At 37.5% G+C, this 22,371-nt stretch overlaps 1 long non-coding RNA gene across 1 annotated transcript in view; it reads left to right on the plus strand.

Moving 5' to 3' along the window:
• LOC146829341 (uncharacterized) overlaps window positions 1-22,371 on the plus strand; it is a 229,470-nt gene that overhangs the window by 132,949 nt on the left and 74,150 nt on the right. The gene's annotated exons all lie outside the window — the stretch shown is intronic.

The raw sequence follows: 22,371 nt of genomic DNA on the forward strand, positions 1-22,371 counted from the left end.
GGGGTAGGCACCCCAGGACATTGCTGGAGATGGCCCTGCAGGTGGCGGTCCCCAGGGCCTTGGAGGGCTCCAGGAGGGTGGCCGCCCTCCTATGAAGTTTGAAGCCACAGGAAGATTGTGATCCCTGGGGCCGGGGGTTGGCTACAGACTCCCATATTTAATTTACTCCATGCCCCGGGGAGGTGGTGATCCCCGGGGCAGTGTGAGGGGGCAGGTGCCCCAAACACTTCATCTATTATATAGCAGCATTCCCCGGGGCTTGGGGGTTCTGCAAGGCCACCCACTCATATTAAACCAATGCCCCTGGGAGGTGGTAGTCCCCGGGGCAGCCTGGGGAGGTGGGTTTGGCCCCCACGCAGTTTTCTAAAAAGCCCCATGGAGGTGGCGGTCCTGGGGCTGTTAGGGGGCTGTGAGCCCCTCCACCTTATTAGTCATGTCCCGGGGAGGTGGCCATATCTGGGGCTGCAGGGTCCACTGTGGGTCCCCACATAATAATTCAGCATTGCTCCCGGGACCTGGCTCACCCGGGGGCTTCTAGAAACCGAAGCGCGGGAGACCAACAGCCAGTAGTTAATTAATATATATATATATATATTCACTCAAAAAACCATAGGTTTCAGGGGCTTTATAGTTAGCTGGACATTTCCCTCGTACAAAACCCTAGAAATTCCCCCGTTATAGGTAGTTCAGCTAACTATAACTCGCGGACACAGACTCACTGGATGACATCATCAGTGATGTAATCAGTGATGTCATTTGAGATGTCATCAGTGACGTCACTGACCATGTCATGAGTGATGTAATATGTGACGTCATCAGCAGTGCATTGCGGGGGCGCGAGTTATAGTTAGCTGAACTAACTATAACAGGGGAATATCTAGGGTTTTGTATAAGGGAAATGTCCAGCTAACTATAATGCCCCTGAAACCTATGGTTTTTTCAGTGAATCTCTTAGGTTTTTTAAATGCCAATTCCTAACTATAACGCCCCTGAAACCTATGGTTTTTTCAGTGAATTATATATATATATATATATATATATATATATATATATATATATATGCCACCAGGAATCGCCTTGTAGGTTACGCAGCTTCAATGCGCAAAGACGAACACGGACCCAAGATAAGTGCTGAAAATTTCTTTAATCGGACAAAAACTTTACACAGCCGCCATGACGCGTTTCGGCCTACAGGAGGCCTTGATCACATGTATATATATAGTATATATATATAAATATATACACTCACACACAGCACCAATGTTTGCCTTCCTTCGCCTTCTCCTCACCGCAATCAGAACAGAAGGCCACGAACTCCACTTTCATGGTCGCAAAAATTCCTTGATTGTTTTACATGATCATGCTGTCATTACGCGTTTCGGTAACAGCCGTTGCCTTGATCACATGATTCAAATGCATTTCTGCTTGACATAAATACCACCTCCCGGCTGAGACATCATATCATAGATATAGTAAACAGCCTATTTGAACTTTTCTGACTCATGGGTTTGTAAGCATAATCTCACATTACAACGCAATTAAGTCAAAAAACAATTCATTGAGTATATAGTGCATCTGAGAATCATATCAAAGCACATCCTAAAAAATTTATAAATATATATTTTTAAATCATGTATTAAAACTTCAATAGAGTCAATTAAATTAGGATAAAGGCATTGTCGTTTACCTTTTATAAATCATATCAAGATTTAAAATCCTAAAATTCATAATTATGTTTCATAAATTACGTAATTCATGAATTATGTCTACAAAAATGCATAAACCAATGTACTTTGATGTGGTCATTATACATTGTAGTAAAACACTCTTATATGTACATATGTATAAATATATATATATATATTCAGTGAAAAAACCATAGGTTTAACACATGTTATAGTTAGCTGGACATTTTACTCGTAAAAAACCAATGAAATTCCCCCGTTATAGTTAGTTCAGCTAACTATAACTCGCGCGCCCGCAATGCACTGCTGATGACGTCACATATTACATCACTCATGACATGGTCAGTGACATCACTCATGACATCACTGATGACATCTCAAATGACATCACTGATGACATCATCCAGTGAATGTGTGTTTTTCTGAAAATTAAATATGTTTTATATATGTATATCTCAAGGTCGATGGAAGAATAAATGGGTATATAAGTGTCTAAATGGTTGATTTTTATTTGAAAAATTGATTGTGTAACTGACTGATTAAGTGTATCATAGTGAATACATGGCTTAGTGAGTAATGTTTAAATATTTAAATATCTGTATCAGTCTCTCTCTTTGTGTATAAGTGGCTGCATGGGTTGGTGAGTAGCTACATGAGTGTCTATATAGGTTATTTGTTGGTTTTTTGAGTATCAGTGTCTGATGTCTGTATGGTTTGGTGGGGGGTATTACGTAGTGCATAGGTGCATGAATGAATGACTCAGTCTTTGTATGTGTTGAAGTCAGCATGTGTGCAGGACTCTATGGGTGCATGAGTGTGTGTATGGGTGTGTTAGTGAGTGATTGACTGTCTCTATAGTGTCTTTATGAGTAACTACATATGTTTTATACTAGTATATGTGACTATTGGTGTATATAAGTGAGTATATGTGAGAGTGAGAGATTGAAAGAGTTCCTGAATGAATAAGTATGTGGGTCTATAAGTGATTGTTTAAAAGAGTAAGTATGTGTAAGTTTCCGTAAAAGTAAGTGTGGTGGTGTGTGTATAACTGTATATGCAAGTAAATGGATGTTTGATTCTTTATTAGCATGAGTGACTATGTGTGTGAGTAACTCCATGGATGAGTGGCATTGTGTAACAGGGTGTATAGGTGTATGAGTACATATGATGAGTGAGTACATGTATGAGTGACTGTATAGGACTGTTGGTGAATGAGTGGATGTGTATGTGAATCTTAGAATTACTGAAGAGGTTGTTGTAATTGGTATTGGTATGTCCATTGTTTTGAAAATGTTAGTTTGTATTTTTGAGTGTGTGTATCAAAGGTTATATTAGGGGAAGAGGAGCTCTGCCACTCTATCTCAAGGATGATGTCATCAGTGATGTCATCAGTGATGTCATTTGAGATGTCATCAGTGATGTCATGAGTGATGTCACTGACCATGTCATGAGTGATGTAATATGTGACGTCATCAGCAGTGCATTGCGGGCGCGCGAGTTATAGTTAGCTGAACTAACTATAACGGGGGAATTTCATTGGTTTTTTACGAGTAAAATGTCCAGCTAACTATAACATGTGTTAAACCTATGGTTTTTTCACTGAATTTCTAAGGTTTATTAAATGCTAATTCCTAACTATAACGTGTGTGAAACCCATGGTTTTTTCAGTGAATTTGCAAGGTTTTTTAACTGCTAATTCCTAACTATAACGTGTGTGAAACCTATGGTTTTTTCAGTGAATTTGCAAGGTTTTTTAAATGCTAATCCCTAACTATATCGTTTTTGAAACCTTTGGTTTTTTCAGAGAATTTGTATGGTTTTTTATATGCTAAGTTATGTATTTTTAATTAAAGATATTTTTTTTTATTTAAATAAAATTACTTTATATTCATTTATATATTATCTGTATTTTTTTATAAATTATTTTTTTTTAAAATTCAATTTGGATATTTTTTTTTATTTAATTTTTTAAATTATTTTATGTCCACTTTTTTTTTTTTTTTATAAATTTTCGGGGTGCGCACTCTGAGCGCGCACCTAGTACTATTTCGTAAGTTTTTTATGAATTCCGGCGTACGTTATTTACGTACGCAAATATACTTAATGGTGCGCGCTGGGAGCGCGCACCCAGTACGTATGCGTACGTACGTACGCATGCGTCCTACGCCCTCGACGCGGTTTACTTCCGCATACGCTAAAATTATGCGCAATAACGGTCGCGTATACGCGTGTTAAACGTATGCGCGCTAGGTACGCGTATATGACGTATGCACCTTCGCGTTTACGCGTTCGTGCATACGTCATCACGGGGTGCGCGCACGGAGCTTGCGCAGTGCGCGCACCTCGGGTTTATACATAATAAAACAATATTTCTTATTGGTTATCATTACTTTCAGTTTCTAATTGTTTCAATACCACACCCAATCCCCTCATGGCAAGTCATGTGATCAAGAATCTTCACTTTTGATTGGTTTGAAGTACTTTCTGTTCCAGATTCTTCCCAAACCACACCTACTCCCCTCATTATTAGTTCTGATTCCTTTGGAGAAGGAGCTATTCTGTTGTTGAGAGACAATGGCTGAACAGCAACCTACTTCAGACAGTGACCAGGACACTCTTGAGAGGCAGAGGAACAGGAAGCAGAAAGACAGCTTTATATGGCAGTTTTTCACTTTTCCAGAGAATGAGAAAAAGGTAAATGCACCAAAAGTTACATGTGTACTTTGTAAAAAAGTCTTATCTCGTGGGAATCCTAACAAGAAATATTCTTTTAGCATTCACACTATGTTGAGACATGTTTACAAAATGCATCCAGTATCTTATCGTCGAGCTTCTGGAGAAAACCCTCCACCTGCTCAGCCGACGACATCAGCAGCAGCTCAGCCGAGCACATCTTCGGCAGCTCAGGGGAGCACTTCAGCTGCGATGGTGCCTTCACCTGTTTCTTTACCTCTTGTTGGTCCACCTTGTTTGGCGAGGTTGTCTACACGGTGCACTGATTGCGGTTCTCTTATTTCTGTGGGGGAGACCAGTCTTGATCTCCTTCAGAGAAAATTTGATGCGCATACGTGCACTAGGCCATAGATGTTTTTTCTTTTTTTGCGTTTTTCTCTTCCTGTTTCCCTCCATTAACTCAAGGGCTCTTTTAAGAGCCACTTATAAACTTAATCAAACAAATTTTGTTTTTAGAATTTTTTTTTGAAATTTTTTTGAGGTGCGCGCACCCTGCGCGCACCCATGTTTTTTTAAAATTTTTTTTTTTTTTTGAGAGACTACAATTAAAAATTGAAAATGTGATTGTACAGAAGTACAAACCTCAAAACCCCACTCGCTTGTAAATACTGTGCATGATTATACATGGAAAGGAGGTGGGTGTGTGCTAAGAGTCTGCTTCTGCACCAAAAAAATCGCTCCCCCTTTTTCCTACTAATGCAACTGTGAAATCACCAGAGAAAAACGCAACAAATCTCTGCCTGTAATTCCTATTTCCACACAGAGTCATGTTTTCACATTAGTCACAAAACAAAATTTCTTTGCCAATTTGAATGCACACTTACTGCTCTTTTTTGTTGGCAAGTGAAAATCACTTTTACAGACTGACACATTATGAATCCACTTTTCAGATTTTTTGAAATGCACATGTCCAGACTGCTTTTTCAGACCACCACCATGTGTATGCTGGGTGACTGCCTACACTCCAGCAAGGGCAACCAGCCTTAGTGATGCTGAATGTATTTGCATTACAGACTGAAACCTCAAAACCCCACTCGCTTGTAAATACTGTGCATGATTATACATGGAAAGGAGGTGGGTGTGTGCTAAGAGTCTGCTTCTGCACCAAAAAAATCGCTCCCCCTTTTTCCTACTAATGCAACTGTGAAATCACCAGAGAAAAACGCAACAAATCTCTGCCTGTAATTCCTATTTCCACACAGAGTCATGTTTTCACATTAGTCACAAAACGAAATTTCTTTGCCAATTTGAATGCACGCTTACTGCTCTTTTTTGTTGGCAAGTGAAAATCACTTTTACAGACTGACACATTATGAATCCACTTTTCAGATTTTTTTAAAAGCCCATGTCCAGACCAATACACCTTAATTTATCGTGAAAACATAGTCCATATTATTTTACATGTTCCTCACATTTAAATTTCTCCCAAAACAGAAAATAATAAACACAACTTCAACAAAAAGAATTACATTTCTATTATTCATTTCTTAATTTACCATATACATCTCCTCTCAAACTCTAACCTCACCTTTAAAATTAGTTAGTTGTGATAGAAATGTGGCACTCAAACAGCAGATTATCAGAGCCAGGACCTCTGTTCTCTACACCTCTCTCCTCTCAGCAGAACCAGATAATGGCAAACTTTCCCTCTCTTTTTCCACACATATACATGTTAATTTCAAATCTCACTGCTTCCCCCTTTTTTTCAAATGTAATCACACATTTCTATTGGTTGAAAACCAACCCTTTTCCAAAAGTACCCTTCCCCCTACTTGACTTCTGCCTAGTACCCTTCCCCCAACTTGACTTCTGCCTGCTACCATAGCAACAGCTCATGGTACACTGCTGTGTGGAGTTAGGTCAGAAGTTCGCCACACAATGTTTCAATTCCACAGAGCAAGAGTGCTTGACTTTTCAAACCTTACAGCAAATCCATAGTACTGTTCTTTGGTAACACATTTTTCTGTACCAATACAAAACATGCTTCTATTATTTTACACATACAGCCTAGTTTTTAGTGTAGAATGGTATGAAACAGCCAATCAGTTCTTTTTTTTTCTAAAAAAATATGTATGCCTCCATTTCCAAACTGTCTTTCATTTCTTTTTACCATTCTACTGAATTACACCTCCTGAGTGCATCCAGATCTCCTTTGAAGATGTTCACAGTGTGGATTGTAGGACACAGCTATGTCTTCTGGAGTGAAAAATTTGCAGAGAAAAGAGGTATGGTGAGAGACCTTGCTTTGCCAAATGTAGACATTAAATGGATTGGTCAGAGAGGGTTAAAGTGCCACCAATTAATGCCTTTGGTGAAAACCTTTCTACATCTCCCACAGCCTAACCTTATTATTGTGCACTGTGGTGGTAATGACCTAGGCACTTTAACTGGGGTAGGTCTGGAAATGCTTATGAAGGACACCTTTGTGCAATTGATGGCGCTTTTTCCACAAACTGCCTTTGTATATTCTAACATATGCCAAAGGCAAAAGTGGAACTGGTCCAACCAATTTTGTCCGCAGATTGACAAAGCAAGGAAGCACGTCAACAAATCTATTTCTGCTTTCCTCAGAGACTATGGTATGGGTTCCATTTACCACAACAACTTGCGTTACGACATGCAAGACATTTATAGAAGAGATGGAGTGCACTTCACTGATGAAGGCAACAGAGTCTTCCTCTTGAACCTCAGACTCTGCATCGGTACTTACTTGTAGGTACCAAAAAACATACAATAAACACAAGGGCTCTTTTTAGAGCCACCTTATATCTAAACACTTAAATGCGTTTTTTTTTTTTGTTTTATGAAGTTTTTTTTTGGGTGCGCGCTGGGTGCGCGCACTCGGCGATATTTTTTTACAAAATATTAACCTTTTTTTTTGCCCTACAAGGTCCTACTTTAACCCCCTTACAATGCCTACTGGGTCTATTTCTACCCACTCTGCCCCCTTTTCAAGTTCTCCCCCTTAGTTTATCACCCCCTCTTTATGCGATTGACAAAATGGCGGCCGCCGCTTCCTGATTTCCACAGATTCGAATGTTTACTAAAATCTAACAACCAATCAGAATTGCGCTCGCGCACGGCGAGGTGCGCGCACCCAGCGCGCACGGAGCGCGCTTATATATATATATATTGATTTAAAGGCTATTTTCTCAGAATCTACTGAACAGATTTACACCAAACCTACAAAAGGCACTTCCTTGACCTGGGGACTACCTCTCTGCCAAATTTCTAGTAATTCTGTTCAGCCGTTCGGGCTGTAGCCCTGTCTAAAGGTCCTATGGAAAAATGCATGGGAAAAACGCGTTTTGGGACCCCCCTTTTATCTCGGCCCCCGCTTGACGAATCCCCCCGAGACTTTCAGGGTAGGAGCGGAGCGTAGCGCCCCACCTATTTTGAGAAATTCGCGAACATTCGTCGACCGGCGCCAAAGTTATTCCAAATAGAATGTTGCGGATTTCCTATGGAAAAGGGGTCCTAACTATAACTACCTACTGGCGACCGCCAGTAGGTAATATGTATAAATATATATATATATATATATATATATATATATATATATATATATATATATATATATATATATATATATATATATATATATATATATATATATATATATATATATATATATATTACCTACTGGCGGTTGCCAGTAGGTAGTTATAGTTAGAACCACGTTTCCATAGGAAATTCGCAACATTCTATTTTGAATAACTTCGGTCGACGAATCCTCGCAAATTTTTCAAAATAGGTGGGGCGCTACGCTCCGCTCCTACCCTGAAAGTCTCGGGGGGATTCGTCAAGCGGGGGCTGAGATAAAAGGGGGGTCCCAAAACGCGTTTTTCCCATGCATTTTTCCATAGGACCTTTAGACACAGCTACAGCCAGAACGGCTGAACAGAATTTAATGAAATTTGGCAGAGAGGTAGTCCTCAGGTCAAGGAAGTGCCTTTTGTAGGTTAGGTGTAAATCTGTTCAGTAGATTCTGAGAAAATAGCCTTTAAATAAATATATATATCTGAGCCAGCTTACGGTGCGCTTACGGTGCGCTTACCGTACGCGTACGGTGACTTGCGCGAGCGCGATTCTGATTGGCTCTTAGATCTTAGTAAATATTCGAATCGGTCGAAACCAGGAAGCGGCGGCCGCAATTTTGTGTATTTCACTCCGGTAAAAAAGGGTGATATCTTGAAAAGGGGGCAAGGAAGAGAGTTACAGACCCCCTAACATTTGTAAGGGGGTCAAAGAAGGACAGAAAAGTACAAAGAAAACATTTATTGATTTTAAAAAAAATCGCGGGGTACGCGTACGGTAAGCTCACCGTACGCGTACGGTAACAAAAAAGAAAAAAAAGAAATGAAATGCAGATTTAAGTGTTTAGATATTAGGGGGCTCTAAAAAGAGCCGTTGTGTTTATGAAGTGATTTTTTATTGGTACCTACAAGTAAGTACCGATGCAGAGTCTAAGGTTCAAGAGGAAGACTCTGTTCCCTTCATCAGTGAAGTGTACACCATCTCCTCTATAAATGTCTTGCATGTCGTAACGCAAGTTGTTGTGGTAAATGGAACCCATACCATAGTCACGGAGGAAAGCAGAAACAGATTTGTTGACGTGCTTTCTTGCTTTGTCAATCTGCAGACAAAAATGATTGGACCAGTTCCATTTTTGCCTTTGGCATATGTTAGAAAACACAAAGGCAGTTTTAGGGAAAAGTGAAAACAGTTGTGCAAAGGTGTCTTTCATAAGCATTTCCAGACCTACCCCAGTCAAAGTGCCTAGGTCATTGCCACCACAGTGCACTATTATGAGGTCAGGGTGTTGGATTTGCATGAAGGATTTCACCAATGGCATCAATTGGTGCCACTTTAACCCTCTCTGACCAATCCATTTAATGTCTACATTTGGCAAAGCAAGGTCTCTCACCATATCTGTTTTCTCTGCATACTTTTCACTCCAGAAGACATAGCTGTGCCCTACAATCCACACTGTGAACATCTTCAAAGGAGAACTGGATGCACTCAGGAGGTGTAATTCAGTAGACTGGTAAAAAGAAATGAAAGACAGTTTGGAAATGGAGGCATACATATTTTTTTTTTATAAAAAAAAGAACTGATTGGCTGTTTCATACCATTCTAGAATAAAAACTAGGCTGTATGTGTAAATTTATAGAAGCATGTTTTGTATTGGTACAGAAAAATGTGTTACTAAAGAACAGTACTATGGATTTGCTGTTAGGTTTGAAAAGTCAAGCACTCCTGCTCTTTGGAATTGAAACATTGTTTGGTGAACTTCTGACCTAACTCTGCACAGCAGTGTTTCAAGAGCTGTTGCTATGGTAGCAGGCAGAAGTCAAGTTGGGGGAAGGGTACTAGGCAGAAGTCAAGTTGGGGGAAGGGTACTTTTGGAAAAGGGTTGGTTTTCAACCAATAGAAATGTGTGATTACATTTGAAAAAAGGGGGAAGCACTGAGATTTGAAATTAACATGTATATGTGTGGAAAAAGAGAGGGAAAGTTTGCCATTATCTGGTTCTGCTTAGAGGAGAGAGGTGTACAGAAGAGAGATCCTGGCTCTGATAATCTGCTGTTTGAGTGCCACATTTCTTTCACAACTAACTAATTGTAAAGGTGAGTTTAGAGTTTGAGAGGGGATGTATATGGTAAATTAAGAAATGAATAATAGAATTGGAATTCCTTTTGTTGAAGTTGTGTTTATTATTTTCTGTTTTGGGAGAAATTTAAATGTGAGGTTACACATGGTGCTGGTCTGAAAAAAGCAGTTTGGACATGTGCTTTTATCAGAATCTGAAAAGTGGATTCATAATGTGTCAGTCTGTAAAAGTTTTTATCACTTGCCAAAAAAAAGAGTAGTAAGTGTGCTTTCAAATTGGCAAAGAAATTTCGTTTTGTGACTATTGTGAAAACATGACTCTGTGTGCAAATAGGAATTACAGGCAGAGATTTATTGCGTATTGCTCTGGTGATTTTACATTTGCATTAGATGGAAAGGGGGAGCCATTTTTTTGTATGCAGAAGCAGACTCTTAGCACACAGCCAGCTGCTTATCCTGTGGAATCATGCATAGTATTTACAACCAAGTGGGGTTTGAGGTTTCAGTCAGTAATGCAAATACATTCAGCAACACTAAGGCTGGTTGCCCTTGCTGGAGTGTAGTCAGTCACCCAGGTTACACATGGTGCTGGTCTGAAAAAAGCAGTTTGGACATGTGATGTTTTAAGAATCTGAAAAGTGGATTTAAAATGTGTCAGACTGTAAAAGTAATTATCACTTGCCAAAAAAGTAGTAGAAAGTATGCTTTGCAATTGGCAAAGAAATTTCGTTTTCTGCCTAATTTCAAACCATGACTCTGTGTGCACACAGGAATTGTTTTTAGGTATTTAATTTGTGATGGTGTTATTGTGATTTTCACTTGTAGGAAAGGGGTACATAGTATTTTAAGATTTGAAAAGATCATAAAAAATGTAGTAATATATTTAAATAAAATAAAGGAATTTTTTTTTAGTTTTTTTCAGGTATTGCTGAAGAGCAGTGAACAAAATTTAAGATGCCTACAAAATCCAGACTTAAGAAAGACCACAAAAAAAACCTATATTTGAAGACAACTGGAGGACCTAAGTTAGTTGGAGATGCTCATGTTGGGAAAAAGAACAAGTCTTCTGGTAAGCAGAAAAAAGATTTTTTAAAGAACATCTTCAAAAAAAGGAAAAATGTACAAAATGTCTGTACTGGAAAGAATGTTTTCAATAGAAAAAAACAGGAAAAAATTGAGAATTTAGTTAATGCAAATATACCTTCTGCAACAACAAAGATTAACTTAAACAGAAAAACAGCGTTTAAAGAGATACGTAGAAAAATGTTTCAGAGAAGAGTTATGTCCAATTTGATAAAGGATGTGAAGAAATATAAGCAAAAGGCAAAATATTACAAGAGAAAAAAAGAAATTGAAGCCATTGCAGCAAAGGCATTAGAATTAAAAAGGAAACTATTCATTTTAATTTTGAATAGGATGCGTACATTAGAAAAAATGGTTAATGTACTGAAATCACAAAGCAAAAGGAAAAGAGTAGTGAACAGAACAAACTTTTGTAAAGTGTTTTTAGGAAAATGGATGCATAGTTCAAGTAGTGAACCTTTTTTTAATGAAGAGAGTTATTTTCAAAGTAATAGTTTGCTGCATGCAGTTGACACCAGAGTTCGTGCTTATGAAGTGAAAAATGGTTGCATAATGGAGAAGGAGATAATGGTTCCAAGAGATGAGGTACAAGTGATGGCGGGTGAGGCTATGGGGAGACGTCCTAAAGCCCCAGTGTACACTTGGAATTGTAGTAGTATTTGCACTGTGCGTCAGGAATCTATTGATAAATTTCGTGAGTTTCTAAGAGAATATAGTAAAAAAAAGTGTAAAACAGAAGATTAAGGTGCTTCAAAGTCTAGATCCATGCAGAGTGAGAGAGAATACTGGTTTGCAGGGTCATTCTCTGGCTTGTCTATCTAGAAAAGTGTGTAATAGTGTTTTCCATCATTTTAGGATGCTGGCTGTTCATCATACTGAAATGAGAAAGTTTGTGAGACGGTTGTATTTTGCAAAAAGTCCAGCAATAAAGTTAGATGAATGGAATAGGGCTCTGTTCCGTGGATCGGTATCAGATGTAGAGAAGGTTGTTGATGAAATTCAGTTTTGTTACTTTGGTCCTGAACAAAACAGTGCAGAAAAGGACACAGTAAATGAGGAAGAAGTGGAAGAGTATGTAGAACCCTCTGTAAGTAAGACATTTAATGATCACATAACAAAATTTGAAAACATCTCTAATGAAAGGCCAAATATTACTTGTATTTGTTGCCGCAGAACTCATTATAGAAAACAAACTAGGAATGTTGATCTCTACAGAAAGAGTGAAAATGAAGATAATTATAAGTGGAAAGATTTTGTCACATATATATTTCTAGAAAATTGTTTTGAATTGGGTGAAGATCAGCGTATTTGTAAATACTGTTACAACAAGTTAGAGGAAAATAGAATGCCGACCAGAGCTGTACATAATAATTTGAATTGGATGTTATTCCTGCCGAACTTTCTGAATTAAATACATATGAGTCTATACTTATTCAATGTGTTCATCCGTTCCAGACCATAGTACGTATGGAGCCCAAAACTGGTAAATTACCTCCTTCAGATTTACTGAGAGGTTTAAAAGGTAGAGTGGTGTATTTGCCCTTGGATTTGAAAAAAAATATGGAAACTATTGATGCAGATACTTTGGAAACTGAACCATTAGTTATTCTGGTTAATGGTGTACCTACAAAGAATAAGAAGATTTGGCAGGAGCTGGTAGATGTACGGAAAGTACAAAGAGCAAATTTGTATTTGAAAAGGAATAACAAATGGTATGAATCAATTTATATAGAAGAAGAAGAAGAAGATTTACAAGAAGACACAGAAACACCAACTGGACAAATTGAAAAAGTGGACAAGTCAAAGGAAGAAGAAATTTATGAACATTTTAGCATACATCCTCTACATTCAAAAGAAGCTATGGGAGACAATATTGATCTGTTTCAGATGAAGAAAGCAAAAGGAACTCCCGTGAGTGTATGGGAGGAGAGCTTGGAAGCTCGATGTTTTCCCCAGCTGTTTCCTAAAGGAAAAGGAGGACGATACGATGAACGTCCAGAACAGATTCCAGCTTCTGAGTATCGGACTACAAGACTATATGCAGAAGATCCCAGATTTCAACAAAGTATTCCTTATTTGTTCCATCTTTTATTTGAAAGCGACTTGTCTGCATTATCATATGCAGTAAATCACATTTTAAAAAGTGGAGTACATTTACAAAATGTGTCTGCTAAGGATTTTATGGAGAAAGTGCAGCACCGAGATGATCATTTGGAAACACAACTGATCAATCTGATGGCTTGTCAGCGTGGGACAAATGAATATTGGTACCAACGCCATGGTGAATTAAAATGCATGTTACGGAATTTAGGAACACCAACATGGTTCCTTACCCTAAGCTGTGCCGAGTACGCTTGGGATGATTTACTGGATTTTCTACGAGAGGCAAATTCAAACATTAAAAACATCGAATACAAGACAGCAGGAGAACTGTGCTCATTGGATCCGGTTAATGTTTGCAGATATTTCAATCATAGATTTGAGGCTATGATGTCCTTCATCTGCAATAAAAAAAATCCACCTCTTGGAGAAGTAGTGGATTTATTTTGGAGAAAAGAGTACCAGGCAAGAGGTGCTCCTCATATTCATATGCTGTTGTGGATCAAGGATGCCCCAAAGTTTGGAACAGATACTGATGAAGCAGTGATATCTTACATTGAAGAATATGCAACATGTGCTATACCAAAAAGCACAGAAGAGAAAAAGTTAAAGGAGCAAGTTTTAAGTTTCCAAAGTCATCGGTGTGGAAAATACTGTCGACGGAAATACAAGAGCAAAGAAAAATACTACACTAAATGTCGATTTGGATTTCCTAGACCTGTTCTTTCAAATGGAAGAGTAAACAGTTTTATGTCATCTGTGAGACATACTATTACAAGAAAATCACCTAAGAATACCTACAACCTAAAAAGAAAAGAAGAATCAAAAAATATAAATGACTACAACCCAGTCATTTTATCCATGTGGAATGCTAACATGGATATACAGTATGTAGCTGACAATTCCATTGCTGTTGCTCGATATGTAACGTCTTACATTACTAAATCTGAGAAAACAGAATTGAAGGAAATGTGGGAAGAGATTTCTCATGAGAAGACTGTCAGTAGGAAGCTGTACAGTTTCAGTTTAAAGATGTTATCGCATCGAGAAATTGGATCCTACGAATGTTCACATAGGTTATCTTCTGCAAGTCTCTACTCGAAATCAAGAAGAATAATTTGGGCAAGTTTAGGCCTTGCAGCAATGAGAAATCGGGTACTGAAATCTGTTGGAGAAATTGAATATTTGGCCGAGAATGACCCAGAAAGTACAGATATTTTGAAATCCAACATGTTGGACACATATTATCCCAAGAGAAGTCAACATCTGGAGAACATGTGTCTCTATGAAGTGCTGCAGAACTACATTTATTCACGGAAAGCCGCAGAAGACATCAAAAATGGAAAATATAAAGTCATTGGTGAGGAAGGATGTTTGGTGAACCAAACAAAAGGAAGTTTGATAAATCACCGGAAGCTGAGTTGCGATACTACTGACAAAAAGGAATTTTACTACTTGGCTCTTTTACAGCTGTTTAAACCATGGCGTACAGAGGATGAACTACTGGGAGAATTTCAAAGCTATGAAGATTCATTTAATGCTTGCAAAGACAGCATACAATGCAATACATTCACAACTTATCTGCAAATGTTAAATGAAGAAATTGAACAGGAAACTACAATTGCAGCAGAAGTAGCTAGAGACAGTTCTCAGGACAGCCACAGTTCAGGAACACTCAGTCAAGATCCCCTAGGACAACCAATCGTTGAAAATGAAGCATCAATAGCCATGAATGAAGTGGAAACGGCTATGAATCAAGCTCAAGAAGAATTTATAGACTTACAAAATTTGGAAAGACAACTGAACGAAGAGCAGCAACAAATTTATGAAGAGATCAGAAACAAAATTGATCACGGATTTCTACATGAAAAAAAAGAGTGCTCATGCACATCATTTCATCCAATCAGGATGTATGTAAGCGGACAAGCTGGAACTGGAAAAAGTTTCCTAATAAAAGTCATCAGAAGCTACCTACAGCAAAAAACGGATTCTACTTTGTCTTGTGTGGTTACTGCTCCAACTGGGTTAGCAGCATATAACATAAAAGGAATCACCTTACATCGTTTGCTAATGTTACCAGTGGAGCATGAGAACAAAATACAATACAACAAGCTAACTGGAGAAGCATGCTTGGAAGTTTCAAGAGTATTGAAGAAGATGCAAGTTCTCATTATTGATGAGGTGAGCATGGTATCAAACTTAATGCTTGCCTTTGTGCATTTAAGAATGCAGCAAATTCTAAGGACAGACTATGACGTGTTATTGGTGGAAAACATGTCATTGTATTTGGGGATCTTCTACAGCTTACTCCAGTTAAAGGACAGCCAGTGTTTAATACTGTGACACATGAAGACACAAAGAAGTCATTGGGAAGCATTGGTAATGCAAATATTTGGTCCTTCTTTGAGTACAAGGAACTTACTACTAATATGAGGCAAGCAAACGATGAAGAATATGGAAGTATTCTGAAAGATATCAGGATTGGACTACTCACAGAAGTTGGCAAAAAAGCATTACAGAGTCGGCTGCTACATAATTTATTTCCAAAAGAAGAAATAGTTGCAGAGAAGATATACAAGAACATTGCAGAAAAGAAAAGTGCCATCTGCTTAATGCCAACTCTACGTGAATGCTCAATATTCAATGAGGAGCTTTTAAAATTGGAAAAGGAAGATATCAGGAAATTGGAAGCAGTGGACAAAATTGAAGATGGAAGAATTACTATCACATTAACAGGCACACTGAAAAATAAATTGGATTCACTAGAGAAGAACATTTCCAAAACAGCTGGATTAGAAAAAAATCTATATGTTTGCATGAACTGTAGAGTATTTTTAAGGAGAAATTTGGATGTTGAAAAGGGTTTAGTTAATGGAGCTATGGGAAGAGTTGTGGGTTTTATTAATTATCAGAAAAAAGATGGAATTGAATGTTTAAAAATAAAATTTGATCAGATAGAAGAAGTTAAAGATATTTGTCGTTGTTCAGTTCGTTTCATGCTTGTGAAAGACTTATATGTACGTAGGAAGCAGTTTCCGTTTTCTCTAGCATATGCTGTAACTATTCACAAGTCTCAAGGATTGACTGTAGATTGTGCTTTTGTGAACATTGGTTCAACTGTGTTCAAAGAAGGTATGGCTTATGTAGCTTTGTCACGAGTGAAAACATTATCTGGTTTATTCATGATAGACTTTGATGACTCAAAAGTTAGTGCTGATACAAATTGTGTAAAGGAGTATAATAGATTAAGAAGAAGCTATGCTCCTCATTTAGGTCAGTATCCTGTGTTGGAGAAACGTGTAGTTTCTCATAAAAGGAGAAATGAGAATATCTGTAATGAAGATGTAGAGAGGAGGAAAAAAAAGAGGAGTGATGTAATTGCAAGCAAAAAGAAAAAGGAAAATGAAGAACAGGTTGTAGGATGTCATTTTGAAAATAGCTCTGGTGTCAACTGCTACGCTAATGTAGTGCTGAATGTTGCTTTTTATCTGGAAAGTGTGCAAGAGCAGATAATAGTAAATCAGGGAAAAAGATTCTGTTCTGAGTTGAGTCTCCTTTTTCAAAAGCTGAGTAATGATAAAACTCAAATAGAAAGTGCTACTGAAATTAGAAAGCTTTTAGATGTATGTTCAGGACGAACACAGTTTTCTCAAAATGTACAGCAAGACGCACAGGAATTCTTGATGTTTTTTCTTCAGGTACTGGAAGAAGAAGGGGTTGCCATTGATAATTTGTTTGGTCTCTCTTATAAATGGGAACATAGTTGTGAAAACTGTTACAATATATGTGGCTCTAATGTTGATTCTGAAAGGTTTATTTATTTAACATTGCCAGAAAGTAAAACAGTCACTTTTGCTAAATTAGTTAAAGATGCTAATCATAGCATGGAATGCAGTGAGTGTAAATGTGAAATGTTTTCAACGTTAATTTTAAAGGAATACAGACAATATGTAATTTTAATGATGCAACGATGTAAAGCTGATGGTTCAAAATTAGATACTTTAATAAAGAAGTTTACAGGACAGCAATTATCAATTTCAGGAAAAACTTTTGTAACAGTTGCAATAATTTTCCATGAAGGACCTACTGTTACTTCTGGACATTACATAGTTTATCTTAAATGTGAAAAAGGCTGGACACTGTGTAATGATTCCCAATTGATTTTCAAGCAACGTTTGCCTTTTGATTTAGCAAATTCCTATCTAATCTTCCTGAAACCTACATTTTAGAGAGACTTGGCAAGATGTGTACAAAACAATTTTACCATTTTATTGGATTACCATTGGAATTTTAAAAAACATGATTTTTCAAATTATCATTTGGCCTAATGGAAAGGTAACCAATTGTAATGTGGACTTTTTAAATTTTTAATGAAACATTGGAAAACCAAAAATTTCGTCAAAATCGGTAACATCTGCACAATTTAAATTTTGGAATGTTATTGGATTGCCATTGGAAATTTATTCAAAAAAGATTTTTAAAATTACTATTTGGCCATGAGGAAAAGTAAACAATTGTATTGTGGACTTATTTAATTATTATTTAATCTTTCGGAAACCAAAATGTTACAGAGAATCGGTGAGATCTGTACAATTTAAACTTTAGAATTTTATTGGATTACCATTGGAAATTTAATCAAAAAAGAATTTTAAAATTACTATTTGTCCTAAAGGAAATGGAACCAGATGTATTGTGGAGTTATTTGAGATATAATATTTTTGGGATTATACTTCTGAAACAAAAATGTCAGACGGTATTTTAAAGAAATAAGTATAGATATTAGATGATATTTTTTAAGAATATTATGCATTTATATAATGTTATGTTTAAGTTAAAAGAGATTCTGGGCTTTTTTAAAACAATCTTTGAGATTGTTATTTTTTTTTTGCCCGCTGTTCAATGATGAATGCAATTGCTTTCACAATTTATAGTGAAATGCAATATATTCTGAAAACAGCAAAAAAAAGGCAAAAATATTTTTGGGGAAAATATGTAAATATGTGTACTGTATTATAAAATGTTTTATTAAATATTAATACTTTTTTCTTTTTTTTCAGATTGAGATAGAAAATTTTCGAAAACTTGAACCATTTTTAAAGCAATAAAAATTAAATTTTAATTAATAAATAATTTTTTGAGTGGGTATGGTAAGTCAACAATTTCATGTTCCCTTTTTTCCACTTCTCCACAATCACATTTTCAGTTTATCATTGTAGTCTCTCAAGGACCTTGTAATGTGATAATTGATTTTTAGTGTTTTTTAAAAAAAAAAAAAAAAATTACGCGTACCGTACGCGTACGGTCAAAAAAAATAAAAAAAAGTTTTAAAAAATATATAAAAAAAAGTTAAAAGGTAAGGTTGGCTCTTAAAAGAGCCGTTGTGTTCATGCAGGGACAGAGGAAAGAAAGAGTGGGAATATTAGTCTCTCACGACAAATGTGCTGATCTATTAAATTGTTCACTAGGGCAACACTGGTCTCCCTATGAGCAATTAGATCATGACAAGTGGCGCAACAAACTAAAACCCTCGAAAACCGATGGTTGATTTCCAGAGGACGAGAAAAAGGAGATGCTCCCCCCACAGATGAAGGGCTCAGCTGACCTGCCGAAGATGGACTCGGCACTGCAGATGATGGACCAGGCTGAGCTGCTGTGGATGTGCTTGGTTGACTTACTGAAGGGTTACCTTCAGTATGTCGAGCAAATGTCCTACCGTGTACATCTTGAAGGTGTCTCAACATGGTGTGATTCCCGAAGGAATACTTCTTGTTGGGATTCCCTCTTGAAAGTACACGGCCACAAAGCTTACAAGTCACTAAGGGTGCATTTACCTTTTTCGTGTCCTCTGGAAAAGAAAAATACTCCCATATGAAAGAGCTCTTTTGTTTCCTCCTTCTCTGCCTCAAGGTAGTGCTGCTAGCCTCACTCTCAGAAGAGCTCTGCTGTTCTGCCATCGTATCACAAAGACAACCCAGCTCCTTCTCCTAAGGGATCACAAGCAGAAATGAGGGGAATGGGTGTGGTGTAGGAGAGTTCTAGAACTGAAAGTAGTAAAAACCAATCAAAAGTCTTGTTTCTTGATCACATGACCCAACGTGCGCGTACGTTACGCTTACGGTGCGCTTACGGAGCGCTTACGGCAAAAGTACGCATGCGCGTAAAAAAGACGCGCACGCGCGCATGCGCAAAACAGGCACGCCCCTTCACTTCCGCGTAACATGCGCGTGCAGCGTACGCGTTACGCGCTGCGCGCGCGTGACGTACGTCTACGCAAATTGCGTAAATGAACGCAAACAGCGTAGAAATCTAACGTTATGAAAGCAAGACGTGCGCTTACCGTAGGCGCAAGTTAAAAAAATAATAAAAAAAAAAAAAGGGGAAAAATAAAACCACCATGTTATACTAATAAATCTTACCTGTTTAGTTTAAAAAAATGGAAAAAATAAAAAATATATTGTAGAATTTTTAAAATTTAACCATAGTCTTTAAAAAAGGATAGAAAATTAAAATAAAAATATGTAAAAAAAATTGAAAAAAAAAAAAAAAGGTAAATATAAGAATTAGCATTTAAAAAACCTTGCAAATTCACTGAAAAAACCATGGGTTTCACACACGTTATAGTTAGGAATTAGCATTTAAAAAACCTTAGAAATTCAATGAAAAAACCAAAGGTTTCACACATGTTATAGTTAGCTGGACATTCCACTCGTAAAAAACCAATGAAATTTCCCCGTTATAGTTAGTTCAGCTAACTATAACTTGCGCGCCCGCAATGCACTGCTGATGACGTCACATATTACATCACTCATGACATGGTCACTGACATCACTCATGACATCACTGATGACATCTCAAATGACATCACTGATGACATCACTGATGCCATCATCCAGTGAATGTGTGTTTTTCTGAAAATTAAATATGTTTTATATTTATGTATATCTCAAGGTTAATGGAAGAATAAATGGGTATATAATTGTTTAAATGGATGCTTTTTTGAAAAAAAATTTGTGTAACTGACTGATTAAGGGTATTATAGTGAATACTTGACTTACTGAGTAATGTTTAAATATGAAAATATCTGTATCAGTCTCTCACTTTGTGTATAAGTGGCTGCATGGGTTGGTGAGTAGCTTCATGGGTATCTATATAGGTAAATAGTTCTTTTTTTAAGTATCAGTCTGAGTGTCTGTATGGTTCGGTGGGGGGTATTATGTAGTGCATTGGTGCATGAATGAGTGATTCACTCTTTGTATGTGTTGAAGACAACATGTGTGCAGGACTGTATGGGTGGATGAGTGTGTGTATGGGTGTGTTAGTGAGTGAATGACTGTCTCAATAGTGTCTTTATGAGTAACTACATATGTTTTAAACTAGTATATGTGACTATTGATGTATATAAGTGAGTATATGTGAGAGTGAGAGATTGAAAGAGTTCCTGTATGAATAAGTATGTGTTTCTATAAGTGTTTGTTTTTTAGACTAACTATGTGTAAGTTTCCGTAGAAGTAAGTGTGGTGGTGTGTGTATAACTGTATAAGCTAATAAATGTATGTTTGTTTCTTTATTAGCATGAGTGACTATGTGTGAGTAACTCTATGGATGAGTGGCATTGTGTCACAGGATGTATAGGTGTATGAGTACATATGAAGAGTGAGTGCATGTATGAATGACTGTATAGGACTGTTGGTGAATGAGTAGATGTGTATGTGGTTCTAAGAATTACTGAATAGGTTGTTGTAACTGATATTGGTATGTCCATTTTTTTGAAAATTTTAGTTTCTATTTTTGTATGTGTGTATCAAAGGTTATATTAGGGTGAGAGGAGGTCTGCCACTCTATCACAAGGATGATGGCATCAGTGATGTCATCAGTGATGTCATTTGAGATGTCATCAGTGATGTCATGAGTGATATCAGTGACCATGTCATGAGTGATGTAATATGTGATGTCATCAGCAGTGCATTGCGGGCGCACGAGTTATAGTTAGCTGAACTAACTATAACGGGGAAATTTCATTGGTTTTTTACGAGTGAAATGTCCAGCTAACTATAACATGTGTGAAACCTTTGGTTTTTTCATTGAATTTCTAAGGTTTTTTAAATGCTAATTCCTAACTATAACGTGTGTGAAACCCATGGTTTTTTCAGTGAATATATATATATATATATACACATTACCTACTGGCGGTCGCCAGTAGGTAGTTATAGTTAGGACCTAGTTACTATGAGAAAATGGCAACATTCTATTCGCAGTAACTTTGGCACCCACTGATGAATGTTCGTGACATTTTTAAAACTAATTCTTTGTTGAGATCAGCTCCTATGTTGAAAGTTTGGGGGTGATTCGTCAAGGGGGGCTTAGAAAAAAGGGGGGTCCCAAAACTTGTTTTTTCAATGTTAATTTCCATAGGAAACTTTAGACAAGGCTACAGGTCGAACGGGTGAACGGAATTACCCCAAATTTGGCAGGGAGAAGGGTCTTGGTCTAGAAGCACGCTTTTGTTTGTGTGGTGTAAATCCATTCAGTAGTTTTTGAGAAATATCGAAATTTACAGATATCGATATTTGTGAATTCTGCCATCTGATTGGCTGAGGTGTTACGAGCACAAGCTTGCTGCTGATTGGCTGCGAGCATTTGCAACTTGGAAGTGTTGGCTGCCATTTTGTGATTCCGCTGAAGCAAGTAAGGGGGAAAAAGGGAAACAAATGTGGGAAAGAGGAGGGTAGGAGCACTGTAACCTTTGTGGGGTGTTTCGGGTGTGCTATAGAGGGGGTGCGAAGTGAACTAATCATACCTACCTGTGTGAAAGTTCTAGGCTACGAAAATTAAGTGAGGTATTGGCTAGTGTGTGATGTTTCTAAGGTGAGCTTGTGCGCGACTCGAGGACTAAAGCGTGAGCCTACACTGTGTGTCTTATGCTGTGAAGTCATGTGCCCTGGCCGCTGCAGTACAGTTGTGGAAGTAGTGTCAGCATCTATTTATACCTACTAGGATGAATTACTGACCGTAGTGTTGTGAAAGTCCTGGGTACGGAAAATATGTGAGGTATTGTCTAAAGTCTCATGGAAGGAGGAAGTGTTGGCTGCCATTTTGTGATTCCGTTGAAGTAAGTAAGGGGAAAAAAGGGCAAAAAAAGTGGGAAATAGGAGGGTAG

This window comes from Triturus cristatus, chromosome 5_2 (genome assembly GCF_964204655.1).
Source record: "Triturus cristatus chromosome 5_2, aTriCri1.1, whole genome shotgun sequence".
Taxonomy (NCBI): domain Eukaryota; kingdom Metazoa; phylum Chordata; class Amphibia; order Caudata; family Salamandridae; genus Triturus; species Triturus cristatus.